This window comes from Perca flavescens, chromosome 8 (assembly GCF_004354835.1).
Source record: "Perca flavescens isolate YP-PL-M2 chromosome 8, PFLA_1.0, whole genome shotgun sequence".
Taxonomy (NCBI): Eukaryota; Metazoa; Chordata; class Actinopteri; order Perciformes; family Percidae; genus Perca; species Perca flavescens.
The window spans coordinates 3,471,263-3,483,737 of NC_041338.1; positions in this window are offsets into that span (position 1 = coordinate 3,471,263).

Consider the following 12,475-nt stretch of genomic DNA (forward strand, 5'->3'; position numbering starts at 1 on the left):
AAGCCAGCGTTATGGCAGCACTTCTTTTCTCAACTTTTTTTCATCAACCTTTATTGTGCGGCTGTTTAGTTTAATTCACCGTTTATTATTATCCAATATCCAATGCTGTCCAAACTGCTCCAAATTCCAAACTACAAGTTCATTGGGTACCCAGGAAACCAAGTGTGAAGTATTTTGGATAACCGATTCATGAGATATTTCAAAGTGTGTGTGCTTGTGATGGTTGGCAGGTCCCTGGGATAATTCTTCAACAGACATCTAAATGTGTGAGAGGTAGTGACCGGTGTAAAAATGCGGTTCATGTTTCAGTCACTTGGTTCTCAAGCAGAAGTGATCTGCAAAGAGAAAGATTGAGAGGATGTCGTAATATGTCATATAGTTTGTGTTGCATAGATGTTCTCCATACTGCATCATCTTATATTTGTACTGGTCTGTGCTGTGGGTTAGTGGTTCTATGTCTTATTCTGGATAAAGGGTGCTATTATGTGATAGTTATCTTGACATGTCATGTTGAATGCATGTATTTCTGGCTAAATATTGCATTGGCACAGTTATTTACATAATTCGAAATGCAACTAAATTCAAATTTCACAATATTGTTTATGATTTGTTAGATTTGCTGCATGTAAAACACTGGTAGTCAGTTCATAGTAACATCCGTAGGACAGAGAAGACATTCAATTGGGGTACATACAAGGCAAAGGTCACAAAATAATCAAACCCCCTTTCAAAATAGTTAAACCCATATGAACAAAAATTACCTTTCTTTCTTTCTTTCTTTCTTTCTTTCTTTTTTTCTTTCTTCCTTTCTTTCTTTCTTTCTTTCTTTAATTTATTATACAGGAAAGTTAAAAGTAACATTTAAGTTACAATATAAATGGGCCTGACTCAGTTTAAAAACTGGTTTCCAGCAGGTTCCTGTTTTGCAGAAACATTTGTACAGGACATCTGCATGGACTAGGCAGATTCAGACAGCTAAAACAACAATACAGTTTTGGCATATGAGGACAAAACCATTGGTACAGGACATTAGCATGGGCTAGACAGATACAGACCACTGAAAACAACAATACATGAACAATCAATGCAAGTATAACTGTTGAGAAGAAACAGTTTGCGTGCCTTTTTGAAATATGATACAGGGCTGCCAACTCTCACGCATTGGCCATGAGACACATGATTGATTTCACAAGCTCACACGCCACACCCCCGATTTCTCATGCTGAAGTGTCAACCCGGTCGGTCAAACACCTGAAAGATGAGTTTATCTTGACCTACCTGTTGAGCCACTCGTGATCGACTAGTTATGCCTTCAGAGATGGTGAGGGGGTTCAGGAGCGCTCCCTGTCTGTGGAATTTGCAAAATGTTGCAAATGTGAGAACATTTCTTCACGAGCCATTCTAGGCGCTTTTCCCCGGCTTCAGGTATGCTTTGAGTATTACAGACCCGTCCGTCACTTTGTGTCCACTCTCTCTGTAAAAATAGAGGTGAGCAGAGCAAGGACAGAAACATTTGTACAGGACATCTGCATGGACTAGACAGATTTAGACAGCTAAAACAACAATACAGTTTTGGCACATGAGGACAAAACCATTGGTCCAGGACATTAGCATGGGATAGACAGATACAGACAACTGAAAACAACAATATAAACAGTGCAAACAAGACTTGGACAATACATGAACAATCAATGTGTGCAAGTGTAACTGTTGAGAAGAAACAGTTTGTGTGCCTTTTTGAAATATGTAATGGATGGTAGTGCTCTGATGTGATGGGGAATGCCATTTCAAATTTTGGTGTATGTATAAAAAAAGGATTTCTGACTGTAGTTGTTTTTGTATGAGGGAACTGGAATGAATTCCTGTGAGACTGAGCTAGTGAGGCCTACTGGTCTCATATTGTGTTTTGGGAGAAGTGCAGCAAGTGCTGGTAAGGTGCCATTTTGAATCTGAAAATAAACTGCAATAGCGTGGCTGTTTATGTAGTTCTGGTAAGTCAGAGCGCTTGAGTGCAATGCAGTAGTGAGACCACTTTGGAAGATTACTGTGGATCTTGGGAGCTCGTAGGAATAGTCTATTTGAAGACTTTCAGTCAGGATTTAGAATGCATCATAGCACAGAAACGGCACTGGTGAAAATTAGTAACGACCCTCTAACTGCTGCTGACAAAGGACTTGTCTCCATACTTGTTTTATTAGACCTTAGTGCTGTATTCGACACTATTGACCATACCATCCTGTTACAGAGACTGGAACACTTAGTTGGCATTAAAGGAATCGCACTAAACTGGTTTAAGTCCTATTTCTCTGAGCGATCCCAATTTGTTAACATTAACGATAAACCCTCCAAGTATGCTAAAGTTAGCCATGGCGTTCCTCAAGGCTCAGTGCTTGGACCAATTCTATTCTCCTTATATATGCTTCCTCTAGACAATATTATTAGGAAACACTCAATTAATTTTCACTGTTACGCAGACGACACCCAATTATATCTGTCAATTAAGCCAGACGAAAGTGGTCAGTTAGCTAAACTTCAAGTGTGCATTAAAGATATAAAATCCTGGATGACCTACAATTTCCTGATGTTAAACTCAAACAAAACTGAAGTTATTGTGATGGGACCCAAGCACCTCCGAACTTTATTATCTAAAGACATAGCTACTCTGGATAGTATTGCCTTGGCTCCCACCACCGCTGTCAAAAATGTTAGTTTAGAATTATTTTTGATCAGGATATATCCTTCAACGCCCACTTAAAACAAACCTCAAGAACAGCCTTTTTCCATCTTCGTAACATTGCCAAAATTAGGAACATCCTATCTCAAAATGATGCTGAAAAACTAGTCCATGCATTCATTACTTATAGGCTAGACTACTGTAATTCCTTACTATCAGGTTGCTCAAATAAGTCCCTTAAGACTCTCCAGCTGATCCAGAACGCTGCAGCACATATTCTGACGAGAGCTACTTGTGGTTCCTAGAGTCTCTAAAAGTAGACTGGGGGCCACAGCCTTCAGCTATCAGGCTCCGCTCCTGTGGAACCAGCTCCCAATTTGGGTTCAAGGGGCAGACACCATCACCACATTTAAGAGTAAACTGAAAACCCTCATCTTTGATCAAACTTATAGTTAAGGAGTTAGGAGTTGCAGTTTCCGCCTAACCCGGCCAACCTGCTTCTCTTCGTAGTCATTAGATTTATTTATCATATAATCAATAATATAGTGAGAGTAGAGGGAGGCAGGCCAGTACAGCCCGATCCGGCAGGGGAGAGTTCAAGCCCGACCTGGGACCTCTCTCTAAGCTAACCTGCCTCTCTTAGCTATGCTATTATAATTCTAGACTGCCGGGGAAGTTCCTTCTTTCCTATGACACACTGAGCTGCTCTCTCATCTCTGTTTTCACTTGTTTCCTTTTGTATGCATCCTGTCCCAGAAATGCTTGTTACTAACCTAGCTCTGGGGAGTTTACTCCCCGGAGTCCTTATATTTTTTCATTCCCTGCAATGCCCGGCCGTGTCCTGCTGCGTCCTGCTGCGTCCGCCGCATCCACCCATGCTCTGCAGTGCCACGTTACATCCACAACGCCCTGCTGTGATGTTCATATGCACAGAGTAGTTAGGATCCGGTATAGGAGACTGCACTACTCAGTATGACACAATGTGCCCTGCTATGACCTTTCACAATTACCTTCGAAGTCACTGTTCCATTATCTTTAATGTGACTATTACTTGCCACTGTTTATCACACCCCCAACCGGCCCTGTCAGACACCGCCTATCACGAGTCTGGGCCTGCCGAGGTTTCTTCCTAAAAGGGAGTTTTTCCTCGCCACTGTTGCAACAGCCACTGCTAATGCTTGCTCTTGAGGGAATTACTGTAATTGTTGGGGTTTTGGAATTTATAGAGTGTGGTCTAGACCTACTCTATCTGTAAAGTGTCTCGAGATAAAATGGATATAACTCGTCTCTTTTTCTTGGTCCACATTTGAAAAAGGTCCATTGATGGAGCTCTTTTGACCATATACTTCTATCAGCTTTGCTTTGGATTGTGTTAATAAAAAGACAAAGATTTAAAATGGAAATTAAAAAAACAGTTTGATGAAAGGATTGGTAATCTTATCAGCGCTGCATGCTCTTCTAATACTTTCTCAGTCGAGCAAATACAGTACAAAACATCTTAAACATTTTTTGTTCCTGGTGTTATCCACGCCAATTTGAATGGTGAACTGTTTGAATATTCGACACAATACAACAGAACTGAAAAAGCGCAGCTTGACTTAGTGTGATCTACTCAACGTGGCTTAATCGGTTGCACGTTTGCCGAGCCAGGATAAGTAGGTGAAGCTATGTCAAGCCAGGAGTAGATACCTGGGATAAGTGCACGTTCACGGATTTCTTAAATAGACCACGGTATCAATCACAGATTAACTGATGCAGAAATGGAAAAGACGTGTGCAGCATATGTTTCACCCGTTGAGCAGCAGCTTCTAATGGGAAATTACGAGGAGGAGAAGCATATAATATGTAAAAAGGGAAATACGGCTGTTATCAAACGGAAAAAAAGCGGACTGACTGAATACGTATGGATTTAAAAAAAATCTACTTAGTCACTCCACGTTTTAATTGCTTTAACATGCTTGTTTTATGTGTTGGTTTTATTGCTGTATCTGTTTTTATGCGCTAAATGTGCTGGTTTTAGTGTAATGTCAGTTCACTATATAAATAAAAAAAAAAAATCTTGTTCCTGGGAAATTTATAAGGACTAGGCTTAATTTCAAAGCTTATTCATCCATCCATCCATCCATCCATCTTCGTCCGCTTATCCGGTGTCGGGTCGCGGGGGGAGCAGCTCCAGCAGGGAACCCCAAACTTCCCTTTCCCGAGCAACATTAACCAGCTCCGACTGGGGGATCCCGAGGCGTTCCCAGGCCAGGTTGGAGATATAATCCCTCCACCTAGTCCTGGGTCTTCCCCGAGGCCTCCTCCCAGCTGGACGTGCCTGGAACACCTCCCTAGGGAGGCGCCCAGGGGGCATCCTTACCAGATGCCCGAACCACCTCAACTGGCTCCTTTCGACGCAAAGGAGCAGCGGCTCTACTCCGAGCTCCTCACGGATGACTGAGCTTCTCACCCTATCTCTAAGGGAGACGCCAGCCACCCTCCTGAGGAAACCCATTTCGGCCGCTTGTACCCTGGATCTCGTTCTTTCGGTCATGACCCAGCCTTCATGACCATAGGTGAGGGTAGGAACGAAAACTGACCGGTAGATCGAGAGCTTTGCCTTCTGGCTCAGCTCTCTTTTCGTCACAACGGTGCGATAGATTGAATGCAATACCGCACCCGCTGCGCCCGATTCTCCGACCAATCTCCCGCTCCATTGTCCCCTCACTCGCGAACAAAACCCCAAGGTACTTGAACTCCTTCACTTGGGGTAAGGACTCATTCCCTACCTGGAGAAGGCATTCCATCGGTTTCCTGCTGAGAACCATGGCCTCTGATTTAGAGGTGCTGATCCTCATCCCAACCGCTTCACACTCGGTTGCGAACCGATCCAGTGAGTGCTGAAGGTCGCAGGCCGATGATGCCATCAGGACCACATCATCTGCAAAGAGCAGCGATGAGATCCCCAGCCCACCAAACTGCAACCCCTCCCCACCCCGACTACGCCTCGATATCCTGTCCATAAATATTACAAACAGGATTGGTGACAAAGCGCAGCCCTGGCGGAGGCCAACCCTCACCTGAAACGAGTCCGACTTACTACCGAGAACCCGGACACAGCTCTCACTTTGGTCATACAGAGATTGGATGGCCCTGAGTAGAGACCCCTCACCCCATACTCCCCGCAGCACCTCCCACAGTATCTCCCGGGGACCCGGTCATACGCCTTCTCCAAATCCACAAAACACATGTAGACCCGGTTGGGCATACTCCCAGGCTCCCTCCAGGATCCTTGCGAGAGTGAAGAGCTGGTCCGTTGTTCCACGACCAGGACGGAATCCGCATTGTTCCTCCTCAACCCGAGGTTCGACTATCGGCCGAACCCTCCTTTCCAGCACCTTGGAGTAGACTTTACCAGGGAGGCTGAGAAGTATGATACCCCTATAATTGGCACACACCCTCTGGTCCCCTTTTAAAAAGGGGAACCACCACCCCAGTCTGCCACTCCTTTGGCACCGTCCCAGACTTCCACGCAATGTTGAAGAGGCGTGTCAACCAGGACAGCCCCTCCACACCCAGAGCCTTGAGCATTTCTGGACGGATCTCATCAATCCCGGGCTTTGCCACTGTGTAGTTGTTTGACTACATCAGTGACTTCCGCCCGGGAAATCGACGACAATCCCCGTTATCCTCCAGCTCTGCCTCTAACATAGAGGGCGATTAGTCGGATTCAGGAGTTCCTCAAAGTGCTCCTTCCACCGTCCTATTACCTCCTCAGTTGAGGTCAACAGTGTCCCATCCTTACTGTACACAGCTTGGATGGTTCCCCCTTCCCCTCCTGAGGTGGCGAACAGTTTTCCAGAAGCACTTTGGTGCCGACCGAAAGTCCTTCTCCATGTCTTCTCCAAACTTCTCCCACACCCGCTGCTTTGCCTCTTTCACGGCAGAGGCTGCAGCCCTTCGGCCCTTCGGTACCCCTGCAACTGCCTCCGGAGTCCTCCGGGATAACATATCCCGGAAAGACTCCTTCTTCAGTCGGACGGCTTCCCTGACCACCGGTGTCCACCACGGTGTTCGTGGGTTACCGCCCCTTGAGGCACCTAAGACCCTAAAACCACAGCTCCTCGCCGCAGCTTCAGCAATGGAAACTTTGAACATTGTCCACTCGGGTTCAATGCCCCAGCCTCCACAGGGATGCACGAAAAGCTCCGCCGGAGAGGTGTGAGTTGAAAGTCTGTCGGACAGGGGCCTCCTCCAGACGTTCCCAATTTACCCGCACTACACGTTTGGGCTTACCAGGTCTGTCCAGAGTCTTCCCCACCCCTGACCCAACTCACCACCAGATGGTGATCGGTTGACAGCTCTGCCCCTCTCTTCACCCGAAAGTGTCCAAAACATACGGCCTCAGATCAGATGAAACGATTATGAAATCGATCATTGACCTTCGGCCTAGGGTGCTCTGGTACCAGGTACACTTATGAGCATCCCTATGTTCGAACATGGTGTTCGTTATAGACAATCCATGACTAGCACAGAAGTCCAACAACAAACAACCACTCTGGTTTAGATCAGGGAGGCCGTTCCTCCCAATCACGCCTCCAGGTGTCTCCATCATTGCCCACGTGTGCGTTGAAGTCCCCCAGCAGAACAATGGAGTCCCCCACTGGAGCCCCATGCAGAACTCCAGTCAAGGTCTCCAAGAAGGCCGAATACTCTGAACTCCTGTTTGGTGCATATGCACAAACAACAGTCAGAGTTTTCCCCCCCACAACCCGCAGGCGTAGGGAGGCGACCCTCTCGCCCACCGGGTAAACTCCAACACAGCGGGCGCCAGCCGGGGCTTGTGAGTATCCACACACCCGCCCGGGCGCCTCACACCCTGGGCAACTCCAGAGAAGAAAAGAGTCCAACCCCTATCCAGGAGTATGGTTCCAGAACCGAGACTGTGCGTAGAGGTAAGCCCCACCAGATCTAACCGGTAGCGCTCCACCTCCCGCACCAGTTCCGGCTCCTTCCCCCACAGAGAGGTGACGTTCCACGCCCCCAGAGCCAGCGCCTGCCGCCCGGGTCTGGTCCGCCGAGGCCCCTGACCTTCACTGCCACCCATGTGGCATCGCACCCGACCCCAACGGTTCCTCCCACAGGTGGTGGGCCCATGGGCTGGAGAGATGGGAGCCACGTAGCTTGTTCGGGCTGTGCCCGGCCGGGCTCCGTGGCAAACCCGGCCACCAGGCGCCGCCGACGAGCCCGCCGTCTGGGCCTGGCTCCAGACGGGGGCCCCGGGCTTCCTCCGGGCAGGGTCACTCCATCTCTACCTTGCTTCTTCATTGGGGTTTTTGAACCATTCTTTGTCTGGCCCCTCACCTGAGACCACTTTGCCTTGGGAGACCCTACCAGGAGCACAAAGCTCCAGACAACACAGCCCTCAGGTTCACAGAGACACACAAACCTCTCCACCACGATAAGGTGATGGTTCATGGAGAAGAGCTTATTCATAATGCGAGAATATGTTTTACAACCATATGCACAAATCTCCATAAGCTATGTCTAATTCTAAATATCTTTCTAGCCTATAATTAATGTTCATACAGAACAAGCATGACTGGACAAAAACTAGAAAAAGAAGTGACTTCAATACACGCTGTAGGCTAAGCATATCTGTAAAACAATGTAGCCTGTTATTATTCATGTTTTTTTTTCTCACTCCCAAGATGACAATGACAGCCCCAAAATAAAATGATTATGAAGCTTTGTGGCATTCCAACACATTCTCACTCCCATTTGGTAAAAAAGGACGCTTGATCAGGTGCCATTGTTGTCGTTATTGATGCTAAAAGTCCCCTTTTAGAGTCTGCTGCACCGTGTGGGAGGATCCCCCTACCTCCCCCCGCCTCCCTGCGTTGCACGGGCGGGGGCACATTTCATGGGGACAGCAGCGGAGGAAAAGCCCATTTCCTCCGTATTGTCCCACTTTTTACCATTACCATCTCTTTTATTTTATTGTACATAATTTAGCTTTTTACTTATATTATTGTTTAGCTCCTTTTTGTGATTTATGTGACATGGCTGCTGTTACACTGCAATTTTCTTTAGGGATGAATAAAGTACTTTATTAGCTTTATACATCTGAACACTTAATTTCTTAACTGATCAGGCTCTGTCAGCTACTTGTATGTACTGTTACATTTACTAATTGTATTCAAGTCTAAACCTAAATTTGACCCCTCCAGGAAATGTTAAAGTGCCAGAGCATGCTTTTCTCCCATCCCGTAATTCTGTCTGGATTAGCCAGACCCTCCTCTGCTCCGCAGCGTGTGGATGGTCTGGCAAAGCGAGACTATGCTTTATGTTACCTATTATCAAATGTCGGCATTTGCTCTACTCCGAGGCCCAGAGTTTCAAACAAAGTTATTTCATTTCTGACCACCTACCCAACTAATGCATATGTCATTTGTTGTGTATTGAGTTACGAGTTTAACCACTAGAGGTCGCTGTTGACCACAATATATGGTACTGCATGTTTTGTAAGATGGGTGGAGAAGAAGAAGAGAATAAAGAAGAAGCTAAATTGATGCTAAGCTCCATGGTCCCATCTGTTTCGCTGTGGATTATCTGCGACATAACATCATTCCATTAGCATCAGTGTCTCTGACAGCATTGATACCACCTGAGGGAGAAAAGAAATGGTGTAGTTGGGTTCATGTGATAAGCACATTCAGTGTGCATTGTTTCTTTTAGACAAAATGGGACAAGTGTAAATATTGGATACCTAAGTTAATCAGACAACCAGTTTGTTTTAAATCCACGATTCGGTTTGACTGACGGATTTAAGGTCACGATTTGATTCAATAAAAAAAATCAGAAAATCAGCAGTGACAGCAATGCCAGAACAATAGCGACTAGATTGCAGAAGGGTGCTTTACAACAACAGTTTGAGTTTATCAAAGTTTACAAGGTGCACTTGAATGCACCATGAGTTTAATGAGGTGCATCTGAACACACCATGAAGTCCCATCAGAGCCCACATGCTTTACCGTTTGTTGTTTGTTAACATACTGTACAAAATGTTGGCACTGTATTTGGTCTTACAACATTCCTGTTGTCAAATGCAGATGCTACCTTCAGTTAGGCACCTTACACAGAATCAGCTACTTAGCTTCACTTTCGGTTGTACTGGCATGGATGGCTTCATTGTAAACAACCTCACAAAGTGAGAGAATGTTCAGGCACACAGCCATGGCATCAGGATTATGTCATATAACACAAGCGCGATAAAACATGCTCACAAGCAAATTATATAATTTCACACATGCAGATATTACTCTTTGCGCACCATTTCAACAATTGAGAGTTAAACAGGCAGCTGCGAGTGTGACACAAAACAGGGAGAGGGAAAGAATGGCACTTGCTAGGGGTGGGGGAAGAATCGATACAGCATAGTATCGCAATATTTTCCATGACAATACTGTATCGATTCACAGACGCCAAGTATCGATCTTTCATTAAATATGTGTTGCTGCAAAATGGGATTGTCAAGCAGACAGTTTTGTCTGCTTGACAATCCCATTTTGCAGCAATACAATTGAAGTGAGATGAACAAACCGAGAAATTTATCTTTTTAGATAAAACAGATGTTGATAGTAATTCCTTTTGGGGACCTAATTTAAAATTAGGAAAAATTTGAAGTTGGAAAAAAATGCAGTGCATGCCGCACACACAGACACACACACAGAGAGACAGACAGACAAACAGACAGCGGAATATCCAGCAGCAACGGAGCAATCCTGGAAGTGGAACGTCGTGGATATAGACTGTAGGGACTGTAGTGATACAAAATCCAGGAAATAATTAAGTTGGTCATAATGATAAATTATGCCAGAAAGAATAGTACTAAACTATTTATAAGAAAAATATGTCTTACTTTCTTTATTGTTTAAAATAGCTGGCCGGTCACCTAGACCTATAAAATAAAATAATAAATGAATTTGAAAGAGACATGTCCCCCCTTGTCCCCAGTGGAAATTACGTCTTAATCTCCAAGTGTGTTAATAGTACAGCTGCAAAATATATATATATATATATATATATATATATATATATATATATATATATATATATATATATATATATACAGTGTTGCCACAGTTACTTTGAATAAGTAACTTTGTTACTTTACAGATTACTTGATTTTAAAAGTAACGAAGTTAGATTACAAGTTACTTTATTAGTTACATGCAGCAGCTGCCGACAACTAGCCTCGTGAGACTGTCCTGATCTGGCGAGCTCCAGTTTTCCCCTCGCAGATCAGTCTGGCATCTTGAGGCAGAGAAAATTTGGAGCCGTTAGCCAAACGACCGGGCCAATCAGCATTGGTTTTGAGGTGGGTTAGGTGGTGATAGACAGATGGTTTATCCAATCAGCTAACCAGTATTTTCAGACAGCGGTAGCCGCTCGCTAATGCTTTTTTTCTCTTGGATCCTTCTTTTGGAATATGGTCCGTGAACCTGAAATGGTGCCTTTTATTCCTAAATTCTCGTTACACAAACGGCAAATATCCTTTACCGACATGTTTGCATGCTGAGCTAACGAGCTATGCTTTGCCTGCAGCAGCAGGGGCGGGCTTGTGGTTGTATTTTCATAGACTTCGTGGATCTGATTGGTTGATTTGGCCCGTCTATCACCAACATAGGTGATAGACAGATGGTTCATCCAATCAGCTAACCAGTATTCCGCCCCTTCCCAAAAGTTCTCCAACGGAAAGTTTTCAGATGGATATGCCGAGCAAATGCGAAGCAATCCATCTGGCGGAGTCAGGTTAGCCGACAACACCCCTACAGCCTCAACATTAAAATGACAACCGGTTTACTGTTAGGTAGCTCAGCGTTGCCAGTAGTAGGATCTGGTTTATTATGGCACGAAAGAGAGCAAGTCAACCGTGTTTAAGGGCAGCATTTCCGCTACAACATAGGTGTACTGCCCGACCAACTTCTTCAACTCTCCCCCACTTACTGGTTTTGCACCGAAGTCCAGCTTTTGTTGTTTGGGTGGTGGGATACCTCCTTCTCTCTGCTTCGCTCCACCTGCTGGGACTTGCTCTGTAAGTTTGACTGCAGCGCTGCGACTCCAAATGTTCCTTCAAATTTGACGTAGTCGCCACCAGCACATAGTGTACAACGAACCTTAATATTGCCGTCTTTGGCTGACACAAACTCTAAATAGTGACTGTAGCTATCCGGCTAGAAAACGCGCATCTCTCTCCTCCCTCCATTGTTGTTTACGTTTGTGTCGCTGCGTGGTACACGTGAACTGTCCTCATACTGAAAACGTGACTTGTCGCATACGTGACTTCATTCCCCGAGATGCAAGAAGAAAGCAAAAATATATATTTTTACTAAGGAAAATGACAAATAGTAACGCACAGTGACTTGGATAAGTAACTTTAATCTGATTACTGGTTTGGAAATAGTAACGCGTTAGATTACTCGTTACTGAAAAAAGTGCTCTGATTAGAGTAACGCGTTACTAGTAACGTGTTACGTGGCATCACTGGTCAAGAGTGGAAGACATAGGGAATGAATGTTCAATCCCAGAAACACTTTTGGCTTAATGGCTTGTTTTAGTTTTTTTGGCAGACACTGCATCACAATTACACGTTTATTAAATTATACAAACCATAACAACACTGAGCTTTGGCAGTAGCAAAAATAGATCCTTTTTGTCACTCAAACTTTTTGTGTTAGTTGGAAGAAAACATCAGCAGAAAACTACACTTTAAAATGTAAAATTGTAGGAATTATTTATTTTTATTTTGGAGAAGTA